Here is a 22,980-nt window from a genome sequence, read left to right as displayed (position 1 = left end):
CAGAACCAGAAAGGATGATGGAGTTGGCCAAGCTCTTCCCCAACCATCTCCTCACCCTGTTCCCTGGTTTTGTGGCCAGGAAGGCCAGCACTACCATGATTGTTTTGGCTAACACACAAGACACAGCTACTGAGAAGATGATGCTGAACATTGTTTGTCGGAGAAGGCAGGTGGCTTTCCTTGGTCGGCCAATGAAGAAAAAGGAGGACAAGAAGCAAAGCAAGAGGGAAACCAGGAGGATGTAGGACAGGTCACGGTTGTTAGCTTTGACAATGGGAGTTTCTAGGTATTTAAGGAATATGACTAAAACAAGGCCTGTTGTTAGAAACAAGAGTACAGCAAAGGAGACCAGGATGATGCTCAGAAGTTCTTCATAGGACAGGAAGGTTATTCTTTTGGGGATACATTGGATTCTGTCATCAGTGGGATATTTATCATCTGGGCACTTGATGCATTTTTCAGTATCTGAGAAAACAGTAAGTAATATTATTTTTATAGTCCCTCCATTCACATTCCAAGAAAAACCTTCTTTCAATGGCAGCTGATACTGAGAGACAGGAAAGCCAGAGTTCCTCTGGTGTCACCCACCTTCCTGTGTGGAGATGGTCCCCTCCGGACAAGGAATACAATCATAGCAGCAAATTGGTTCTTCTTTCCGAGCCCGTTTTAGAAATCCAGGTTGACAATTGTCCACACATTTGGACTCAGGCAGAGACTAAGCATAAAAATAAAATCATTCCAAAATATCTGCCAAATTTTTATTTATTATAATGATTGATTAAAATAAAATGAAACTGTGTTTAAGAAAGACACTTCTGAGCAATAGATCAGGAAAAGGTTTCTTTTGAACTATGTAAAATATTGCAAAGCCACTCCCCTTTGAAAATAATCAAAATCTTTGTTCCAGTTAAGATATAAAGAAAAAAATCCTCAGCAACTAGGACTCTCAACCTCAAATGAGGTATTATTGAGTTATATCTGTACATTAATATTTTTAATTCATACAGCTGCCATGCTGGTGAAATAAGACTAAACATTACTGCCTAGTTTCTCCACCCTTGACCACTCTAGGGATGCCCTTTCCGTGATGTCAACTGCCTGGAAGCGGTGCGGGTTTGGATGGGGAGGAACAGACTTAGACTCAACCCTTCCAAGACTGTGGATGTCGGCATCCCAGGATCTGGAGGTTCCACCTTTAATGATCGGGGGAGAAACACTTGCTTCCTCTGATAGGGTCCACAACTTGGGTGTCCTCCTGGATTCTCGGCTGTCTTTAGAGGACCATCTGAAGGCCATAACCAGGGGGGCCTTCGCACAGGTGCGTCTTGTGCACCAATTGCGCCCTTTTCTAGACCGGGATGCCCTCACCATGGTCACTTATGCCCTCGTTACCTCTAAGTTGGACTACTGTAACACCCTCTACATGGGGCTGCCCTTGGGATGCGTCCGGAGGCTCCAGCTAGTCCAGAATGCAGCCGCGTGGGTAGTTATGGGGGCGTCTAGATACTCCCGTGTAACATCTCTCCTGCGTGAGCTGCACTGGCTGCTGGTGGCGCTCCGGATACATTTCAAGGTGCTGGTGCTCACCTATAAAGCCCTTCATGGCTTAGGCCCGAGATACTTGCAGGACCATCTCCAGCCGCACTCCCACCATCCTGTGTGCTCTCACAGAGTCAGACTCCTCAGGGTGCTGTCGGCCAAACAATGTCGGCTAACAGCCACCAGGAGGAGAGCGGTCTCTGTGGGAGCCCCGACCCCCTGGAATGGATTGCCCACTGAGCTCAGGACAGCTCCCGACCTTCTTTCCTTCATCGCGACGTGGCTCTTCCGTCAACTCAACTGATCCGTTTGGAGGTACACTGTCATAATTTTAAACTGTTTTTAATAGGGTTGCGGATTTTAATTTTATTTCATTGTGATTTGTATTAGAATTTGTCATTTTGTAAGCTGCCTTGAGTCCCCAGGGAGAAAGGCGGCATATAAATTGCAATAATAAATAAATAAATAAATAGAATTGTAGTGAGAATGAGTGGAGGTGAAATCATGAGAAAATGTCACTTAAAAAGGGTAAGCCAGGCATGTTTTCCTGCAGCCCATGGGACATGAGTATGAACCCTATGTGGGAAAGGGATATTTCTAAGGTCAAGTGAGGGATTTAAAACAAGGTCCTTTCCATTGAAGAATTACAGTTTTGTTGTTAGTCGCTACTTGTGTCCAACTTTTTCAGCCCCCAAGAACCAAAGCACGCCGGGACCCACTGTCCTATATTGCCTCTCAAAATTAGAACTACAATTAGATGACATGGAAAGACAGACCCACATTTATTTATTACTTAAATTTGGAGAAATCTTTGTTTCAGTGGAAGACTTAAGGTAGCTGGCAATCAAGATAAACAATTGCATTCAAGGGGTTTTTAGATGGATTACAAGCCAAAGATCAAATCTAGGTAGCATTTCATTACAAATGGATCCTCATTGTCTCATGATTTCAAGAGTCAAGAAAGTTTTTTGGGAGAGTCAAAGTCATTTTCCATCCTTCATTTTTCTGGTTTAAGTCATTATCTCATATTGGACAAGTCCTTGTAGTTCCATATTGATTGAACACCTTGGATGACCTTCCTAGCAGCAAAAGGCCTATCCCAGTGGGGTGAAACAAAGGCATGAATAATTGTGGTCAGATAAGGGCTGTTAAAAATATCTGAGCCTGCTCTTTCAGGGGACCCTTACACCAACTATATAGACCGAGAAAAGTTGCCAATATTTTCAACTACCTTGTTGAGCAACTTTAGCCGTGAAAGAGCATCTTGGTTGATAATAAGCCTCTGTCTTTCAAAACTCCCCAATTGCTCTTTGATGGGATCCTCCTTGGAGAGAAATAAGCAACTTATGATATTCAGATCTGCTGCTACATTTCCACTTTGGTCCAAGTACAGTTTCTCCCAGGAAAAATTGCAAAACTCATTCTTCTCCAGAAACGGATTGAACTAGAATTGAAACATCCAGGAATTTTGAAAGCAACTTGAAACACCCTAAAAGGAGGAGCCATTTTAAAGCTGAGCTAGTGAATAAGAGATGTTCAGTCCCCTCTACAATATTTGCCTGAATAGCAATAGCACCTAGACTTATATACTTCTTCACAGTGCATTTACAGCCCTCTCTAAGTGATTTATAGAATCAGTAACAATCTAGAAACCCATTTTACCAACCTGGAAAGGATGGAAGGCTGAGTCAACCTTGAGCTGGTCAGGATCGAACTCCTGGCAGTGAGCAGTGAGTTAGGTTTAATGTTAGGGGTAGGGGTAGGGGTAGCATAAGCATAAACATAAGCATAAGCATAAGCATTAGCATTAGCATTAGCATTAGCATTAGCATTAGCATTAGCATTAGCATTAGCATTAGCATTAGCATTAGCATAAATGGCACGGCTAAATGAAAAGACTGAGTAGCCATCAGTCTGAAATGTTTTAATTGGATTCCTGCAGTGAGCAGGGATTGGGCTAAATGCTCCCAGGTTTAGCTGAAATTTATGAATATAAAATTCTATCATGCTAATTACAAACCCATAAATACAGGAATTTATTTACAATGTATACATTTTAAATAATTTTATAATAGCAGTTTTTAATATTAAAATATAATTGCCACAGTGCCTGCTCTTTGGAACATTATTTATTTATTTATTATTTAAAATTTTATACCGCCCTTCTCCCGAAGGACTCAGGGCGGTCCACAGCCAACAATAAAACACACAAAAACATAAAATTTAAAAACAGTTTAAAATATATTAAATAGTTTGGCCCTGATATTATTAAAAAACTGAAAACAACCCTTAAAAATCATTAAAAATCGTGTTTAGGCCAGCCCAGCTTGTTGGAACAATACCATCTTGAGGGCACGGCGAAAGGTGCGTAGGTCAGGGATCATCCGTATCTCCGGGGGCAATTCATTCAAGAGGGCAGGTGACCCCACAGAGAAGGCTCTCCCCCTGGGGGTCGACAGTCGACATTGTTGGACCGACGGACACACTGAGGAGTCCCTCTCTGTGGAAGCCTATTGGTCGGTGGGAGGCGATCGGTAGCAGAAGGTGATAATCCTGTGAACTAAATCTGGACTCAGCTTGGCCAAACCTGTTGGTTTTTTGGAGAAGAATGGTTCCCCTACATCAGCATTGGATTTTTTTCTAAATAGGAACTAGGTATGATGAATCCTTGTCAGGACCCCATACCTGCCATGGCTCTAGCCTTGGAGCCCCCAATCTCTCTTTCTTCTCTGTTTTTCTCCTCCTAGATATTGAAGAATATGCAACATTCAAAACATGGGCCAGAGTCTTAGCAACAGTATAAAAACGGTGTCCATTTTTTATCTGAATTCTATTCTTTTTCTCTTGCATGTCCAGTGGTGCTATCTGGGTGCATCGTCTCCGGCCCTTGACAGAAAGGACATGCTTTGAAAAAGAACAGCGAAAAGACTGGTCTTCAAATTTGGAATCCTTAAAAAGATTCGGTTGAAAGGCGTCATCATTTGGCCATTTTTTTTCCTGAAAAGCTAAGTTCCAAATGCTATGTATATGTTTGAAAAGTCTATGCCTTGTAATTGTCAATTTCTCCACAATTGTGGTGATCCAGACTTTCCCTTCAATGGGTCCTGGCAAACTTTCAATTGTTAAATGGATGTGGCGAACTCTATCCACAATGGAAGCAAATTCTATGAAGTGAACAAAGACATTGACCTTTCTCCACTTAGAGATGGCATTTCTGAGAGGTTCTGTAGGTCTAGTCATTGAGAATTGTTGTGAGATAACTACACAAATTCCATTTCTGACAAGTGTAGGAGTGAAAGTTCTCATGAAATTCTCTCCCTCCTCTGTGTCTGTTGAAAAGAGACCAATCAAAGTCCATCTGAAATGGAGGAGGAGTTGAACAATTCCTGGATACTGGATCCCATTTTGGGGAAGCATCTGATGGAAAAAAGGAATGTGTCTTTTATCACTCAGAGCCTCTGAAACAATTCCATAACTGATCTGAAGAAGAAACGAATAATGGTGTATTATGGTTAGATCAGATCATGTCCAAAATGTAAGCTTTTAACACATCCAGTGTGTTTCTCAAGAATATATTAGTCGATTGTTCTTAACCCTTAAGCCATATCAAGATAAAGAATACAAAGTGCAGAATATTAACAAGATTGAATATAATCGTTTCTCTAACCTGGGGTCTAAGATACTGCTCTTTCTCTTTTCTAATAAAATTGACATTCAGATAAGAGATGTGCTATGTCTTCTATCTGTAGAGCACTGCAAGTGCAAATCAGTTCATTTTAGAGATTTACTTAAAGGTTCCATATTTAACATTGTGTTCAGCTGCTGAAGTCTTGCTCGAGTAAATGTTTATGCCTCCTGTGGATCCCAATCCCTACCCATGACAATGGCCATGAGAAAAGCAGTTCATGATTTTCATAGAAAAGATATGATTGAATCTATTACCCACCCACCAACACCCTGCTCACTTTGCCAGATAGAGAAACAAAAAAACAAACCTGTGGGACTTTGTAGGTGCCTACTAATGTTGACATCTGAATGGAGATGTCATCAAAAGATCCATCAAGAACAGCCATCAGGTTGTCCTTCTTTCCACAGCTGTAGTTGGGAACATTGTCTTCTCCAGTCGAGAGCATGTCCAGCAAGGCATCTGAAGTCCCAAGGGTGTTGAAATAATTGTCATGGATGTTGTAGCCAAGTGTGAGATTGTACAAAACCTGAGAATTCTTGTTGACTTGTTGAATGGCAAAAATGAAGCTTAGGAGTCTTCCTGGATCAGTATGTGAACTACTGTAAAAAATGTTCATGATAACATCATCTCTAACAACAACAACAAAATATATTTTTTATTTGTTCCTCTTTCTCTCCACAACCCAATCAGACTTAAGCCAAAAGTGTGGAAAATAAGAATAAAATTATAATCACCCATCACCATTTAATTGTTATGAGTGTTGAGAAGGTGGGATGGAGATTTAATATTTCAAATATATCAGTATTTGTTAATACATATTCTAACGGCAGCTCGAATAACATACGCAAAGAATTGGAAACAAGAAAAAATCCCAATGGAAGAAGAGTTAACAGATAAAATCGCACAGTGTGCTGAAATGGATAGATTAACAAAAGAGATCAAGGAAAAAGAAGAGACAGAGTACTATAGAATATGGGACAAATGGTATAACGTCGCTAATAAAGAAATATAGGTGCAAGAAAAATAGAATAAAGATGTAAACAGATATATTAATAATTTCCTATGGACAAGTAAACATGAACAGGGGTTTCAAAACAAAAGTATAATTCAAATATAAAGACTGTTAAGAAATCCCAACGGGAGGGGAAAAAAGAGAAGTGGGGGGAGAAAATAGAATGGGAAAAACTACTAGGCGAAACATAAGGGGAAAATCACAACTGTATTAATTGAAGAACCACTACGAAATATTGCTTTAAGAAGAAAATTTACTTATACGTTGTATGTTTTGTAAATGTTTTTTATATGTGTTTTATATGTGTTTTAATAAAGTTTATAAATTTATATATATATATATATAATCAGTATTTGTAATAGTGCTCATTTTTAATTTGTGCAATGATCAAGATGCAAAGTCATTCAATCATTAAAATAGAATCATCAGCAAAGAAGACTAATAAATGATCCAGAAAAGCAATTCTAAAAACAAGCCATCCTCTATTCCATACTAGGGTCAGGCACTGAATATCAATGAATGGTTATAAAAATAGAGAAATGAGTGGGGCAGAGGAAACTACAAACTTTTCAATAAGCTAGTTGTGATTAACTCAGGATTGTACAAGAGGAGAAAATAATTTGGACTTTGGGGGCTGGGGTTGTCCATCTTTGGATATGGGTCTCTTAAAATAAGACGTAAGAGAGAAGCCATGGAAATCCAAATGATTCAAGAAATTAAACAGTTCCTGCAATATAAGAGTAACTGAAAGAAACGAAGAAGAGTGTTAGGACTGCAAATGGAAGGAAAGCAACTCCATCACACTGAATGACTTACGAGGGAGCTTGAGTATAAGGAGCTGTGTTGAAAGAAAGCATTATATGGGATATTACTGTGGCAAAGGAGACAATACCAATGAGGTGGTCTCCTGGCCTATAATAGCTCCGTAGGTTTTTTCCCTCATGTTCCTCCAACCTCAGCAGGCACTTCATTCTCAGCTTCCCAGAGACTGGCTGGGACATCAGCAGCAGCAGAAGCAGAAGGAGGAGGTCCATAATTCATGGGGCTGAATCAATCTCCTTCCTCTTTCTAAGGAAGAACAAGAGCATTCGAAAAATTCAAAGCACCATTCAAAAATGGAAATGAGAGTGACTTTCTTGACTGAGAGAGAGATTAACAGAACTTCACTGGGAAAGGAAAGAAAGGAAAAGTACATTCAAGAAGTCCCTGAATGACCCCAAATTTGTGCCACACAGAGTGTGACCTGAGTCATTTATGCTTTTCTGATGCAAGATCCCTTTCAAGTTGCTTCAGTCTGATGTTTACGTCAAAGGCGATTACTGGAGAAATATCAGGAGAGATCTCACAGACCAGGATTTTAATAATTACTGTAAGAAGCAACATTTCTTTGGGAATCCTGAACTACTTCTGGGCCTCCACATGCGGAGGAGAAGCTGGAGAAAAGCATAGTGAAAAATCATAAATATACCCTTAGAGGGCACTGGTCTGAAGTGGTTGTGGTCCTTCCTTTCTGGACATGTCTAGAAAGTGATGGTAAAGAAAGATAGTTCAACACCCAGGAAATTGGGTGTTTTCCTTCAATGTACTCTCTTGTCTCCAGAGACTCCTGGAGAAGATCACCCAGAACTATAGAGTTTGGTTCCACTTTAGTGTCAGACCTGGAAGCCATCTTTTACATTTGGGCTTCAGCCTGCCACATTTTCTATGTGGCAGGCTGAAGGGGAAATGTAAAGACGATTGCATAGAGTAGGGGTAATAAAAAAACATTCTTTTCTCATAGAGTCAAGGCCACCTTGCCAGTGGTCACCAACCGGTGGCCCGTGGCGTAGTGGTGTTCTACAATAAAATTTTGGTGGTCCACAGTGCACCCTGGTGGAGGAGCTGCTCCGGTATGACAATGGACAGTCCTGTGACTAGAGCTCTGGGTATTACGGAGACCTGGTTGGGCCAGGAGGGGGGGGTTCCCCTCGTTGAAATGTGCCCGCCAGGTTTCCAAGCATTCCATCAGCCGAGGTCACAGGGGAGGGGCGGGGGGGTAGCGGTTATCATTAAAGAAGGTCTGAGACCGAGGGAGGCCACTGTTCCTCAGACGGCCGGCTGTGAATCCCTTTTTGTGAAATGGGGTCATGGGGTTCAGATGGGTTTGCTGATCACGTACCTGGCTCCCTGCCACGTGGCAACAGCCCTGCCCGAGCTACTCAACGTCATCGCCGCGGTGGCGGTTGATACCCCTAAGCTTATGGTTATGGGGGATTTCAACCTGCCGTCCGTGGGTGAGACGTCAGAGATGGCTCGGGAGTTCATGGCTTCCATGACAGCTATGGACCTGACCCAGTTAATTCATGGCCCTACCCACACAGGGGGAAACACGCTGGATCTGGTTTTTGTCTCTGGACAGTGGTTGAGGGATCTTGATATAGGGGATATAGTTACTGAACCCTTGTCATGGTCAGATCACTCTCTCCTTCGTCTCGACTTTCGAACCGCTGCACCCCGCCGCAGGGAGGCGGAGCCGGTCAGATGGTTCCGCCCCAGGCGCCTGATGGAACCTGACAGATTCCAGGCGGAGCTTGGGCCATTTCCTGAGGTTCTGGCACACGCCTCGACTGGAGACCTGGTGGCCGCCTGGGATAGGGCGGCTGCTGGTGCTCTGGATCGGGTCGTGCCTTTGCGGCCTCTGACCCGGCGCCGATCTCAATTGGCTCCTTGGTTTACCGAGGAGCTGAGGGAGTTGAAGCACCGGAAAAGACGCCTAGAGAGTAGTTGGAGGGCCAGTCTTCTTGAATCTGACCGGACACTAGTAAGATCCCACATTAGGAATTACTTAGTGGCGATAAAAGCAGCGAAATGTAGTTATTTTGCTGCTCTTATTGCGTCATCAGATAATCGCCCGGCCGCCCTCTTTAGGGTGACCCGCTCCCTGCTCCACCAGGAAGCGCGGGAGGACCCCTTGGAGGGTAGAGCCGAGGATTTTGTTCAGTATCTGTATGACAAAATCACTCAGATTCGGGAAGATTTGGACTCCGACTGGGTAGTCTCAGGGGGAGAGACAGGGGCAGGTCTTGAGAATGTTATCTGGGATGAGTTTGATCCTGTGACCCCTGAGGACGTGGACAGGATTCTGGGTAGACTGAACGCGACCACTTGTTTATTGGACCCGTGTCCTTCCTGGTTAGTACTGGCTTCCCGGGAAGTGACACGAGGCTGGCTCCAGGGGATTATAAACGCTTCGCTGAGTGAGGGTGACTTTCCCGCCGCCTTGAAAGAGGCGGTGGTGAGGCCTCTCCTCAAGAAGCCTTCCCTGGACCCGGCAATGTTGGTAAATTATCGTCCGGTCTCCAATCTTCGCTTTGTTGCGAAGGTTGTTGAGAGTGTGGTCGCGCAACAGCTCCCCCAGCACCTGGATGAAACGACGTATCTGGATCCGTTCCAGTCGGGCTTCAGGCCCGGGTACAGCACGGAAACGGCATTGGTCGCGTTGGTTGATGATCTCTGGAGGGCTCGGGACAGGGGGTGCTCCTCTGTCCTGGTCCTGTTAGATCTCTCAGCGGCTTTTGATACCATCGACCATGGTATCATGCTGCACCGGTTGGAAGAGTTGGGGGTGGGAGGCACTGTGTTGCGGTGGTTCTCCTCCTTTCTCTCTGACCGGTCGCAGTCTGTGTTGACAGGGGGACAGAGGTCGACCCCGAGGCCCCTCATATGTGGGGTGCCGCAAGGGTCGGTCCTCTCGCCTCTCCTGTTCAACATTTATGTGAAGCCGCTGGGCGAGATCATCCGTGGTTTCGGGGTGGAGTACCATCAGTACGCTGACGACACCCAGCTGTACATCTCCACCCCGGATCACCCCAACGATGCCCTTGAAGTGATGTCCCGGTGCCTGGAGGCCGTACGGATCTGGATGGGGAGGAACAGGCTCAGGCTCAACCCATCCAAGACTGAGTGGCTGTGGTTTCCGACGTCCCGATATAGTCAGTTGACGCCATCACTGACTATTGGGGGCGAATCATTGGCCCCCACGGAGAGGGCTCGCAACTTGGGCGTCCTCCTGGACTCACGGCTGTCTTTAGAAGAGCACTTGACGGCCGTGACCGGGAGGATTTTTCATCAGGTTCGCCTGATTCACCAGTTGCGTCCCTTTCTGGATCGGGACTCTTTACGCACGGTCACTCATGCCCTTGTCACCTCCCGCCTTGACTATTGCAACGCTCTCTACATGGGACTCCCCTTGAGGAGCACCCGGAGGCTCCAACTGGCGCAGAGTGCGGCCGCGCGGGTGGTAATGGGAGCGACATGGCGTTCCCATGTAACACCTCTCCTGCGCGAGCTGCACTGGCTCCCGGTGGTCTTCCGGGTGCGCTTCAAGGTTTTGGTTACCACCTTTAAAGCGCTCCATGGCTTAGGACCCGGGTACTTGCGGGACCGCCTACTACCACCAATAGCCTCCCACCGGCCGGTACGCTCCCATAGAGATGGGCTCCTCCGGGTGCCGTCAGCCAAACAATGCCGACTGGCGGCCCCCAGGGGGAGAGCCTTCTCTGTGGGGGCACCTACTATCTGGAACGAGCTCCCCCCAGAGATACGGAGGATCCCGGATCTGCGCACCTTCCGCCGCGCCTTAAAGACCTTACTATTTCACCAGGCCGGCCTGGCCTAATTTTCCCCCTCTTTTATAAAAGATTTTTAAAATTTTAAATATTTTTTAGTATTTATATATTCAATTTTAAATTGGTTTTAAAAGTTTGGGGTTTTAAATTTGTCGGGGCCAAAATTATTTAATTTGATTTTATTCTATTTTTTAAATTTTGTATTGTATGTGTTTTTATTGTTTGGCTGTGCACCGCCCTGAGTCCTTCGGGAGTAGGGCGGTATAGAAATCTAATAAATAAATAAAATAAATAAATAAATATGGAACTGGCCAGACAGCTCATAGTGGGGCTGTAAATCTCCGCTGTCGAGGGAGGTTCATGCAACTTGTAACTTTGTAGCACAGCCCCCACTGGCCAGAAGGAGATAATGGTGCAAGGGGTGGTGGTGGCCATGCAGGTGGGCCGAAGCAATGGGTGGCTGGAACCCTGGGCTGTTTCTTCCCCCTGCTTTAGCTTCCTGTCAGCTGAACCCACCAGTAGCTGTCCCCACCCCTCGTCCTCCCTTCCCAGTCACTCCTCGCCTGGGTAGGGAAGGGCAGAGGATGGAGATTCACTCCATATTCCAGAGTAAGAGTGAAGTTTTGTCTCTTGCTGGATCTCGCAGCCGTTTCTTCCAGCCCTTGTTGGTGCTCTGCGCACCTCGGTCTCTCAGGGAGATGCTTGACTTCCTATCAGCCCCCAGACACTGGCTGGCCCATGAGATGAGAGGGAGAAAGAGAATCAGAGAGAGAATGAAAGAGAAAGAATGAGAGAGAAAGAGAGAAAGAAAGAGACAGAGAGAATCAGAGAGAGAATGAAAGAGAGAGAGAATGAGAAAGAGTGGGAGAGAGAGGGAGAAAGAAAGGGGGAGAGAGATAAGAGAGGGGAACTGGGGGAAGAGAGATGAGACAGAGAGAAAGAGAGAAGGGGAGAGAGAAAGAGAGAGAGAGAATGATAGAGAGACAAAGAGAGAGAGAGGCAGAATGAAAGAAAGAGAGAATGAGAGAGAGAGACATATAAATAATGAGAGAGAATGAGAGAGAGAATGAGAGCAAAAGAGAATGAGAGAAAGAGACAGAATGAAGAGAGAAAGAGAAAGACAGAGAGAGACAGATAATGAAAGAGAAAGAGACAGAATGAAAGAAAGAGAAAGAAAGAGACTGAATGAAAGAGAGAGAGAATGAGTGGGAGAGAGAGAAAGAGAGGGGGAGAGAGAAAGAGAATGAGAGAATGAGAGAGAAAGAGTGGGAGAGAGAGAAAGAGAAAGAGGGAGGGAGAGGGAGAGAGATAGAGATAGAGAGATAGAGAGAGACAGAGAGAGAGAGAGAGAGAGAATGAGAGAGAGAGAGAGAGAGAGAGAGAGAGTAGGGAGAGTGCCTGAAGGACACCAACCCATCACTGGGAGTCCAGGCGCTTCAGAAAGTGGCAGACTGGATTCATATTAGTGGTCTGCGGGATTTAAAATTATGAAATTGGTTGTCCTTGAGGTCCAAAAGGTTGGGGACTCCTGGCATAGAGTACATGTGATATGTAATCAAAATAACTCAGAGAGTCACGGCCACCTTGCCCTGCAGCTACAATGAGGTGACTGAGAGGCATCTCCAGTTTTGGATGGTGCCTGATTGGATCATGTGATGATACATGTGGGTGCTGAGCAGGGACTTGAACTTCCTTTTGGGTGGGGAAAACCTGGAAACTTTCAGATTTGGGTTTTCCCAGATGTGCCCATATGACATCTCCAATAAAATGGAACATTGAGGAAATTCAAGCTTCGGAGTCTTCTTTCTTTGGGGCTGTTACTTGGAACCTTGACACTTAGGTTGATGACGCTTAATTCTAATACTGCCTGTCTTCCAGTGGTGGGTTCCTCCCGGTTCGGTCCAGTTCTCCCGAGCTGGTAGCAGTGACTATATGACATCACCGAACCAGTTTGCCCCCCGTGCCCCCCCACGCCCCTGCGTCATTCTTTCCTTTTATTTGGCCCCACCCCCAATCAATTGCTGCCTCCTGAGTCCCAGCTGATGGCTAGCGGGAAAAAAACTGTTTAAACTCTTGCCGCGGGGCTTCAAAGGGCCGCCCTACAGCTGATCAGTGTTAAAAGAAAACTTTACTTTACTTTACTTTACTTTGGATTTATATACCGCCCTACTCCCAAAAACAAATGAGTAGGCCAGTGCCAGCAAAAATACATGAGTGGATCGGTGCCTGCAAAAATAAATCGGTAGACCAGTGCCCGCAAAAAATAAATCGGTAGATCAGTACAGCTCTGCAAGCAGTTAAAAGCCTGGTAGACCAGTACCTTTGCTAAATCCTAAATAATTGTCACATAACCATCAAGCCATGCCCACAAAATAAGCCACTCCCACAGAACTGATAGTAAAAAAATTTAGAACCCACCCCTGCTGTCTTCTAATTTTAAGGAAGAAATCTGGATCTCCATGTATTAATCACAAATTGGAACTGATTTTAAAATTGCTCATGCGATAGTGAAATTTCATTTTCCCTAGAAATATCAACTTTGGGGTGATATTTGAGACAAAGGTTATGGAAATAGGCAATTGGCCAAATGTATCATTGGATAAATATGGAATATGTTAGGGGGATAGACATTTTTTTCTTTCTACTTGCCCTTCAGTATTCATGTAAGACACCGAGAACCTTTATACTTTGAAGGGTCTTTGTTTACTAAACAAACAGCAGGCAGTATGATGTCCCCCTTGGACAACTTCCCAGATTCCTCCTCAGAAATCAGCTCAAGGGAGGATGAGTTCTTTCCTGGCACGTCAGGAACTGGGTTCATTAATGGCTCTGAACACCTGGCCAAAAAAGTTTTAGACCTTCCCTAGTCTCAGCTAGGGAAAGTTTTCCAAAAACAACTCTAAAATAACCTCTTACAGAAGGCTGCAAAAAATAAAGATTTTACAAAGTTAAAAACATGCAATGTTCTTTCTTTTTGCCGTATTTTTCAGAGTATAAGACGCATCTTAGGTTTTGGGGAGGAAAATAAGAAAAAAGCTGATTGGCAGGTGGATCGGCCTCCCGGAATACTCCCAATCAGCTGTTCCCAGAGGTGAATTTTAGCAACAGGTTCCTTGGTTGTGAGTTCTGTGCCTTGCTTTTTTTTCTGCTCTGAAAGCCTCTGAAACAGCTTCAGAATAAAAGCCTGAGAGAAGAAGAATTATTCCTGTAAAGAATAATAAAGAATACAGCCTAAGTGACTCCATATTTACCCTTTACATAACCTGAGCTAATCTTCAGCTATTAATCTGAGTAAGATATATAGAAATGCCTGTTTTGAGGAAACAGATGTTTTGGTACATTCTAAGTTGGGTCAGGCTGACCCAAGCTCCATTGAAAAAGGAGGAAGAGACTAAGGGTCCAATTAATAAGAACAATAACAAACAATTATGAATACATATTTAGAGGGTATTTTTAGAGGGTAATTTTGGAGGGGAACTCCAGGATGGAACATGTGAAGAAAGCCAAAACATTATATAAAAACTGAAAACAATATATGGTGGAGAGGTTCTAATTGTTTTGTTGATAGCCAATACTTGACAGAAACTGTATTTAAACCATGTAACCAGAGTGATAAGACGTTCTCTCTCTTTCATGGGAGAATCCTTTTGCAAAAGTTTATGGGATACATATATCCTTACAATAAATCTGCTTTTTACTTGTTCATGGTCTCTGTTTCACTTTTTATGAGGTTTGCTGTTTTTTTAAATCTCACAAAGCCTCTGAAGCTCTGTTTGGGGGCTTTTTTTTCTGAAACTTCTTTTCTGATGCTTTTTTCAGCCTCTGAAACCTCCATTTGAGAAGCTGGGCAGGGCTACATTCGGAGTATAAGACGCACCCAGATTTTCACCCTCTTTTGGGGGAGGGGAAGGTGCATCTTATACTCCCAAAAATGTGGTAAATGGACTGAAGAGGATTCCACCCACTGACTGGTAAACTTGTTTCAGACGTTTGTTTGTTTGTTTGTTCATTCCTTCATTCAGCTTATTTGCCACCCATCTTCTTTCGAAACAACTCTGGGAAACTTATACCATTAAAATCATAAAAGAAAAATATTTCTAAAATAATTAAAATGGAAACTACAATCAAAATAGAATTATAGTTAAACAATAGGGAGGGAAGGAGCTGGATATATGGGGGCCGGGATTGCCTCTTAGTTCATCAACCATCTCCATTGTGATGCTCCATCATTGGGATCTGAAGCTATCTACAGAATCAGGACTTAAAGCTTAAGGAACAAAAGATGGTATTTTATTTGATGCCCATAATATCCAAAATTTGAGGTAAAGTTCTGTCCCCAGTGAAATGGAAGTTCCACCCCTTGCAATGAAGGCCTCTCTACTCACCCTTTATTTTGTTTTATTTTGTTCAATTTCACCATCACCTGAGGCTACAGTTGAAGTGCAGTTTTCTAGTATGGTGATGTCCCAAAGGTGCTTTTTTTCAAGAGGTAACTGGACTGTTTTGTTTTTCTTTGAAGACATTTCACTTCTCATCCAAGAAGCTTCTTCAGCTCTGACTGGAGGGTGGGGAATGGAAGGATTTATACTCCTTGCAGACATCTGGTCATTTGCATCCTTTTAGAGCAGGAGTGTCAAACTCATGTCGTCACAGTGGCAACTCATGACATATCGAGACTTTTTTCCCCTTCGCTAAACCAGGTGGGAGCAGGGACAGCTCCCGCAGGCCACGAGTTTGACACTGTTTTAGAGTGTTTTAGAGAGTCATGGAGGCCACTTGGAAGTTGATCTGTGTCATCGGGGTCACCTAAGTAGTGCAAATGGATGTGGAGCCTTTTTGGAACTGTTGATAGGACTGTGTTGAGGACTGGAGAAAGATGATGTCATATCCCTCCCCCTCACCCCAATCTGGGAAGTCTTGTCTCCTCTGCAAATGCATTATATTAACATAACTAACTCATTTCTTATTTTGTCCTTCCCTAGTTTCATCACAATTTAATTATTAAATAATTTATTTTACAGTTTAATGATTATCTTAAGTTTTTTTTTTTTAATTTGATTTATATGCCGCCCTTCTCCGGAGACTCAGGGCGGCTTACAATGTGCTAATATATTATATTATATTATATTATATTATCATTTACCCTAGAAATATTAACTTTGGGGTGATATTTGAGACAAAGGGTCTGGAAATAGATAATTGGCCAACTGTATCATTGGATAAATATGGAATACATTATGGGGATAGACTTTTTTTCTTTCTACTTGTACTTCAGTATTCATGTAAGACACCGAGAACCTTTATACTTTGAAGGGTCTTTGTTTACTAAACAACCAGCAGGCAATATGATATCCCCCTTGGACAACTCCCCAGATTCCTCCCCAGAAGTCAGCTCAAGGGAGGATGAGCTCATTCCTGGCACATCAGGAACTGGGTTCATTAATGGGTCTGAACACCTGGCCAAAAGAGTTTTAGACTTTCCCTAGTATCAGCTGGGGAAAGTTTTCCAAAAACGACTTTAAAATCACCTCTTTGCTCTATATTCCAAAAAATTACAAAAAATAAAGATTTTATGAAGTGGAAAAGATGTTATGTTCTTTCTTTTTAAATGCACTGAAGAGGATCCCACCCACTGACTGGTAAACTTGTTTCAAACATATGTCTGTTTATTTATTCAGTCAGTCAGTCCTATACGATAATAAAATCTCATTTCTTCTCTTGTCCTTCCCTAGTTTCATGACCATTTAAATTATTAATTAATTTATTTTACACTTTGATGATTATCTTAAGTTAGCCTTACATTCTTTGTATGTTTATTTCTTTTGATTTTAAATAACCTTAATTGAAAAAAACAAGCATACAAACTCAATAATAAGTATAATAAATAATTAAGTGTTATAAGCCTAAGAAACTACTTCATGATCAGATACCGACTTTTATCATTAAATGTTCCTTAGTATTTAGATCTGGTCTCAGGATGATAATGTAGCACTTGGGGAGGAAGATGCAGCCCAGCAGGCCAGCACCAGAAGCCAAGATGGAGAAAACCTGCACGGCCACCATGTATTTCCCTTTGGTGCTCAAGTAGGTGGGCAGGAAGGAGATCCAGACGCTGCAGAAGACCAGCATGCTGAAGGTGATCAGTTTGGCTTCGTTGAAGGCCCCAGGCAGGTTCCTGGCCAGGAAAGCCACTATGAAGCAAATGGCAGCAAGGAAACCCATGTAGCAGAGAACCACATAAAACATGGTCACAGAGCCTTCATTGCACTGAAGGATGATCACTCCTGATTGGAAGTGCAGGTCAAAATCAGGAAACGGAGGAGAAACTCCCAGCCAGATTGTACAAATGACAATTTTTCCAGCAGAACCAGAAAGGATGATGGAGTTGGCCAAGCTCTTCCCCAACCATCTCCTCACCCTGTTCCCTGGTTTCGTGGCCAGGAAGGCCAGCACTACCATGATTGTTTTGGCTAACACACAAGACACAGCTACTGAGAAGATGATGCTGAACATTGTTTGTCAGAGAAGGCAGGTGGCTTTCCTTGGTCGGCCAATGAAGAGAAAGGAGGACAAGAAGCAAAGCAAGAGGGAAACCAGGAGGATGTAGGACAGGTCACGATTCTTAGCTTTGACAATGGGAGTTTCTAGGTATTTAAGGAATATGACTAAAACAAAGCCGGTTGTTAGAAACAAGAGTACAGCAAAGGAGACCAGGATGATGCCCAGAAGTTCTTCATAGGACAGGAAGGTTATTCTTTTGGAGATACATTTGATTCTGTCATCAGTGGGATATTTGTCATCTGGACACTTTGTGCATTTTTCAGTATCTGAGAAAACAGTAAGTAATATTATTTCTATAGTCCCTCCTTTCACATTCCAAGAAAAACCTTCTTTCAATGGCAGCTGATACCGAGAGACAGGAAAGTCAGAGTTCCTCTTGTGTTACTCACCTTCCTATGTGGAGATGGTCCCCTCCGGACAAGGAATACAATCGTAGCAGCAAATTGGTTCTTCTTTCCGAGCCCGTTTTACAAATCCAGAGTGACAATTGTCCACACATTTGGACTGAGGCAGAGACTAAGCAGAAAAATAAAATTCATTCTAAAATATCTGCCAAATTTTTATTTATTAGATTGATTAATAATTAAAATGAAACAGTGCTTAAGAAAGACACTTCTGATCAATAGATCAGGAAAACATAAAACATTGTAAAGCCACTCCCCTTTGAAAATAATCCAAATCCTTATTCCAGTAAAGATATGAAGAAAAATAAATAAGCAGAAGACGAAAGTATTGACGAAAAATATGACCCAAACACAACAGTTGAAATTAGAACAAGAATTAGGACTTCAAATAGTAAAGAAAATAAAATACCTAGGTATTTGGTTGACAGCAAAAGCAACTACAATCAAAGAAGATAATTATACCAAATTGTTAAAACAAATCAAAAAAGACTTGGAAATTTGGAGTAGATTACAACTCTCATTGATGGGCAGAATTGCCTCAATAAAAATGAATATATTACCAAGAGTACTATATTTATATCAAGTGATACCAATACACCCCGGAAGAGATTTCTTTAAGAACCTCAACAAAACAACAATGAATTACATATGGCAGGGAAAGAAGGCCAGAATTAAAATCAAAGCCCTACAGGATTCACGGGACAAAGGAGGTCTAGCAACACCAGATTGGGAATTCTACTATAAGGCATCAGGATTGACCTGGATTAAAGAATGGATGGAACTGGACAACAAAAGAATTTTATATTTAGAAGGCTTTGACTTAATAAGAGGATGGCACGCTTTCCTATGGGACGGATCGGATAAACGACACATGTACTTCCAATGTCATATAATTCGAGCTTCATTATTCAAGATCTGGCAGGATATTAAGAGAACTCACTATACTAAAATACCAAAATGGTGGTCCCCGATGGAAGCATTGATATACCCGAACACTCTCGAAATAGGAAAAATGATGCGGTACCAAGACTTATTGAATCATGAAGGCGAACTTATCTCAAGAAAGCAACTCCAAAACTCCGGCATAAATATCGATTGGTGGCCCTATACTCAAATACACTCAAGACACATAGCAGACAAAAAGCAATATGGCATCTCGAATAATTTGAACGAATTGGACAAGATTTTACAAGGCCCAGAACAAAAAATGATAACCAAATTATATAACTACTTACTTAGATATAAATTATTGGAAGAAACAGTAAAAGAAAATATGATAAGATGGGCCAGGGACATAGGGCACAACATTCAATTGGCAAACTGGGAGAAATTGTGGAAACAGAACATCAAAATGACAAGAGCCATACCCTACAAAGAAAACCTCATAAAAATGTTTTACAGATGGCACCTAGCACCAGCCAGATTAGCTAAAATATACCCGAACACCTCCCCACACTGTTGGAAGTGCAAAACAAAAAAGGGGACATACTACCATGCCTGGTGGAAATGTACAAAGGCCCAACAATACTGGAAGGACACAAAGGAAATTATTGAAGAAATAATAAATCAACAAGTAGAAAACACTCCAGAATTTTTTTTATTTGGATTGATAACAACACAACACAACAAAGAGACAAAATACCTCATCATACACATTTTGACAGCAGCACGGTTACTGTTCGCGCAAAATTGGAAATCAGATCAACTCCCAACCAAAGACAAACTAATCTCAAAGATAACAGAATGTGCCGAAATGGATAGACTGACACTAGAACTCCAAGATAAAGAAGAAAGTGAATTCTATCTTGTGTGGCACCAGTGGTATCAATGGCTGGAAAAGAAAATCAGTACAAATATAGATGAAAGAAAATAGGGTAGAAAAACTAAAATCGGAAATAAATAAATAAAGAGGAGATGCAAGATTATTTCTAATCTAAAACACCTGAATTGACAATGTGTCATTTATATATTAACTTATAAAGCAATATATATTCTGATGATGATCAAAACATATATGTAAAGTATGGTGTGGGTAGGTTGGTGGTGGGAACTCGTTTGTCTTTGTAACGTCTTTGTATTTTTTGTATTGTCTTTATATCTCTGTTTAAAACTCAATAAAAAAAATTTAAAAAAAAAGAAAGAAAGAAAAATTCCTCACAGACTAGGGCTGTCAACTTCAAATGAGGTATTATCTAGTTATATCTGTACATTTATATTTTCAATTCATACAGCTGCTATGCTGGTGAAATAAGGCTAAACATTACTGCCTAGTTTCTAGAACTATAGTGAGGATGAGTGGAGGTGAAATCATGGGAACATGTCACTTAAAAAGGGTGAGCCAGGCATGTTTTCCTGCAGCCCATGGGACATGAGTATGAACCCTGTGTGGGAAAGGAATATTTCTAAGGCCAAGTGAGGAATTTAAAACAAGGTCGTTTCCATTGAAGAATTACAGTTTTGTTGTTACGTCGCTACTTGTGTCCAACTCTTTGAGCCCCCAAGAACCATAGCACTCCAGGACTCCCTGTCCTACATTGCCTCCCAAAATTAGAACTACAATTAGATGACATGGAAAGACAGACCCACATTTATTTATTACTTAAATTTGGAGAAATCTTTGTTTCAGTGGAAGACTTAAGGTAGCTGACAATCAAGATAAATAATTCCATTCAAGCGGTTTTTAGATGGATTACAAGCCAAGATCAAATCTAAGTAGCATTTCATCACAAATTAACCCGTATTATCTCATTATTTCAAGAGCCAAGAAAGTTTCTGGTGGGGTCAAAGTCATTATCATTCCATCGTTTTTGAAATTTAAGGCGTTATCTCATATCCGGATAAGTCATTGTGGTTCCACATTGATTGAATGACTTTGCTAGCAGCAGGAGGCCTATCCCAGTGGGGTGAAACAAAGGCATGGATAACTTTGATCAGATATGGGCTGTTAAAAAATATCTGAGCCTGCTCTTTCAGAGGATACTAACAGACAGAAATATACAGAAAGAAAAGTTGCCAATATTTTCAACTACCTTGTTGAGCAACTTTAGCTGTGAAAGAGCATCTTGGTCGATAATAAGCCTCTGTCTTTCAAATCTCCCCAGTTGCTCTTTGATGGGATCCTCCTCGGGGAAAAGCAACCAACTTATGATATTCAAATCTGCTGCTACATTTCCACTTTGGTCCAAGTACAGTTTCTCCCAGGAAAAATTGCAAAACTCATTCTTCTCCAGAAAGGGATGGAACTAGAATTGAAACATCCAGGAATTTTCAAAGCAACTTGAAACATCCTAAAAGGAGGAGCCATTTTAAAGCTGAACTAGTGAATAAGAGATGTTCAGTCCCCACGTCACTATTTGCCTAAATAGCAATAACACTTGGATTTGTATACCACTTCACAGTGCTTTTACAGCCATGTCTAAGTGGTTTATAGAATCAGCAACAATCTGGGTACCCATTTTACCAACCTTGGAAGGATGGAAAGCTAAGTCCACCTTGAGCTGGACAGGATCGAACTCCTGGCAGTGAGCAGTGAATTAGAGTTAGGGTTAGAGTTAGGGTTAGGGTTAGGGTTAGGGTTAGGGTTAGCGTTAGCATTAGCTTTAGCATTAGCATTAGCATAAATGCCACGGCTAAATGAAAAGACTGAGTAGCCATCAGTCTGAAAAGTTTTAATTAGATTCCTGCAGGGAGCAGGGATTATGCTAAATGCTCACAGGTTTGCCTGAAATTTATGAATATATAATGACAAACCCATAATTACAAACCCATATGTACAGGAATTTATATCATAGCAGTTTTTATAATATAAAAAATATAATTGTCACAGTGCCTGCTCTTTGGAACATAATCTTGTAAACTAACCTTAAGATGGTCAGGATCGAACTCCTGGCAGTGAGGAGTGAGTTAGCCAGCAATATTTGCCTTGTAACCTCTGCACCACCATGGCTAAATGCAAAGACTGAGCAGCCATCAGTCTGAAATGCTTTAATTGGATTCCTGTAGTGAGCAGGGATTAGGCGAAATGCTCCCAGGTTTAGCTGAAATTCATGAATATACATTTCTATCATGCTAATTAAAACTCATAGGTACAGGAATTTATTTACAATGTATACATTTTAAATATTTTTATAATAGCAGTATTTAACATCAAAATATAATTGTCACAGTGCCTGATCTTTGGAACATAATCCTGTGAACGAAATCTAGGCTCATCTCGGCAAAACCTGTTGGATTTTTGTAGAACAATGGTTCCCCAACTTCAGCATTGGAATTTTTTCTAAATAGGAAATAGGATTAATGGATCCTTGTCAGGACCCCATACCTGCCATGGCTCTAGCCTTGGAGACCCCAATCTCTCTTTCTTCTCTGTTTTTCTCCTCCTAGATATTGAGGAATATGCAACATTCAAGACATGGGCCAGAGTCTTAGCAACAGTATAAAAACGGTGCTCATTTTTTATCTGAATTCTATTCTTTTTCTCTTGCATGTCCAGTGGTGCTATCTGGGTGCATCGTCTCCGGCCCTTGACAGAAAGGACATGCTTTGAAAAAGAACAGTGAAAAGACTGGTCTTCAAATTTGGAATCCTTAAAAATACTGGGTTGAAAGGCATCGTCATTTGGCCATTTTCTTTCCTGAAAAGCAAAGTTCCAAATGCTATGGATATATTTGAAATGTTTATGCCTTATCATTGACACTTTCTCCACAATTGTGGTGATCCAGACTTTCCCTTCAATGGGTCCTGGCAAACCTTCAATTGTTAAATGGATGTGCTGAACTCTATCCACAATGGAAGAAGATTCTATGTAGTGAACAAAGACATTGACTTTTCTCCACTTAGAGATGGCATTTCTGAGGGGTTCTTTATTTCTAGTCATTGAGAATTGTTGTGAAATAACCACACAGATTCCATTTCTGACAAGCATAGGAGTGAAAGTTCTCATGAAATTCTCTCCCTCCTCTGTGTCTGGTGCAAAGAGACCAATCAAAGTCCATCTGAAATGGAGGAGGAGTTGGACAATTCCTGGATACTGGATCCCATTTTTGGGAAGCATCTTATGGAAAAAAGGCATTTGACTTTTATCACTCTGAGCCTCTGAAACAATTTCATAACTGATCTGAAGAAGCAATGAAGAATGGTGTATTATGGTTAGATCAGATCAAGTCCAAA

Source organism: Pantherophis guttatus, chromosome 2 (assembly GCF_059756535.1).
Source record: "Pantherophis guttatus breed Tessera chromosome 2, ASM5975653v1, whole genome shotgun sequence".
NCBI classification, from domain to species: domain Eukaryota; kingdom Metazoa; phylum Chordata; class Lepidosauria; order Squamata; family Colubridae; genus Pantherophis; species Pantherophis guttatus.
The sequence above is the reverse complement of the archived record's forward strand: the minus strand, read 5'-3'. Positions refer to the sequence as shown.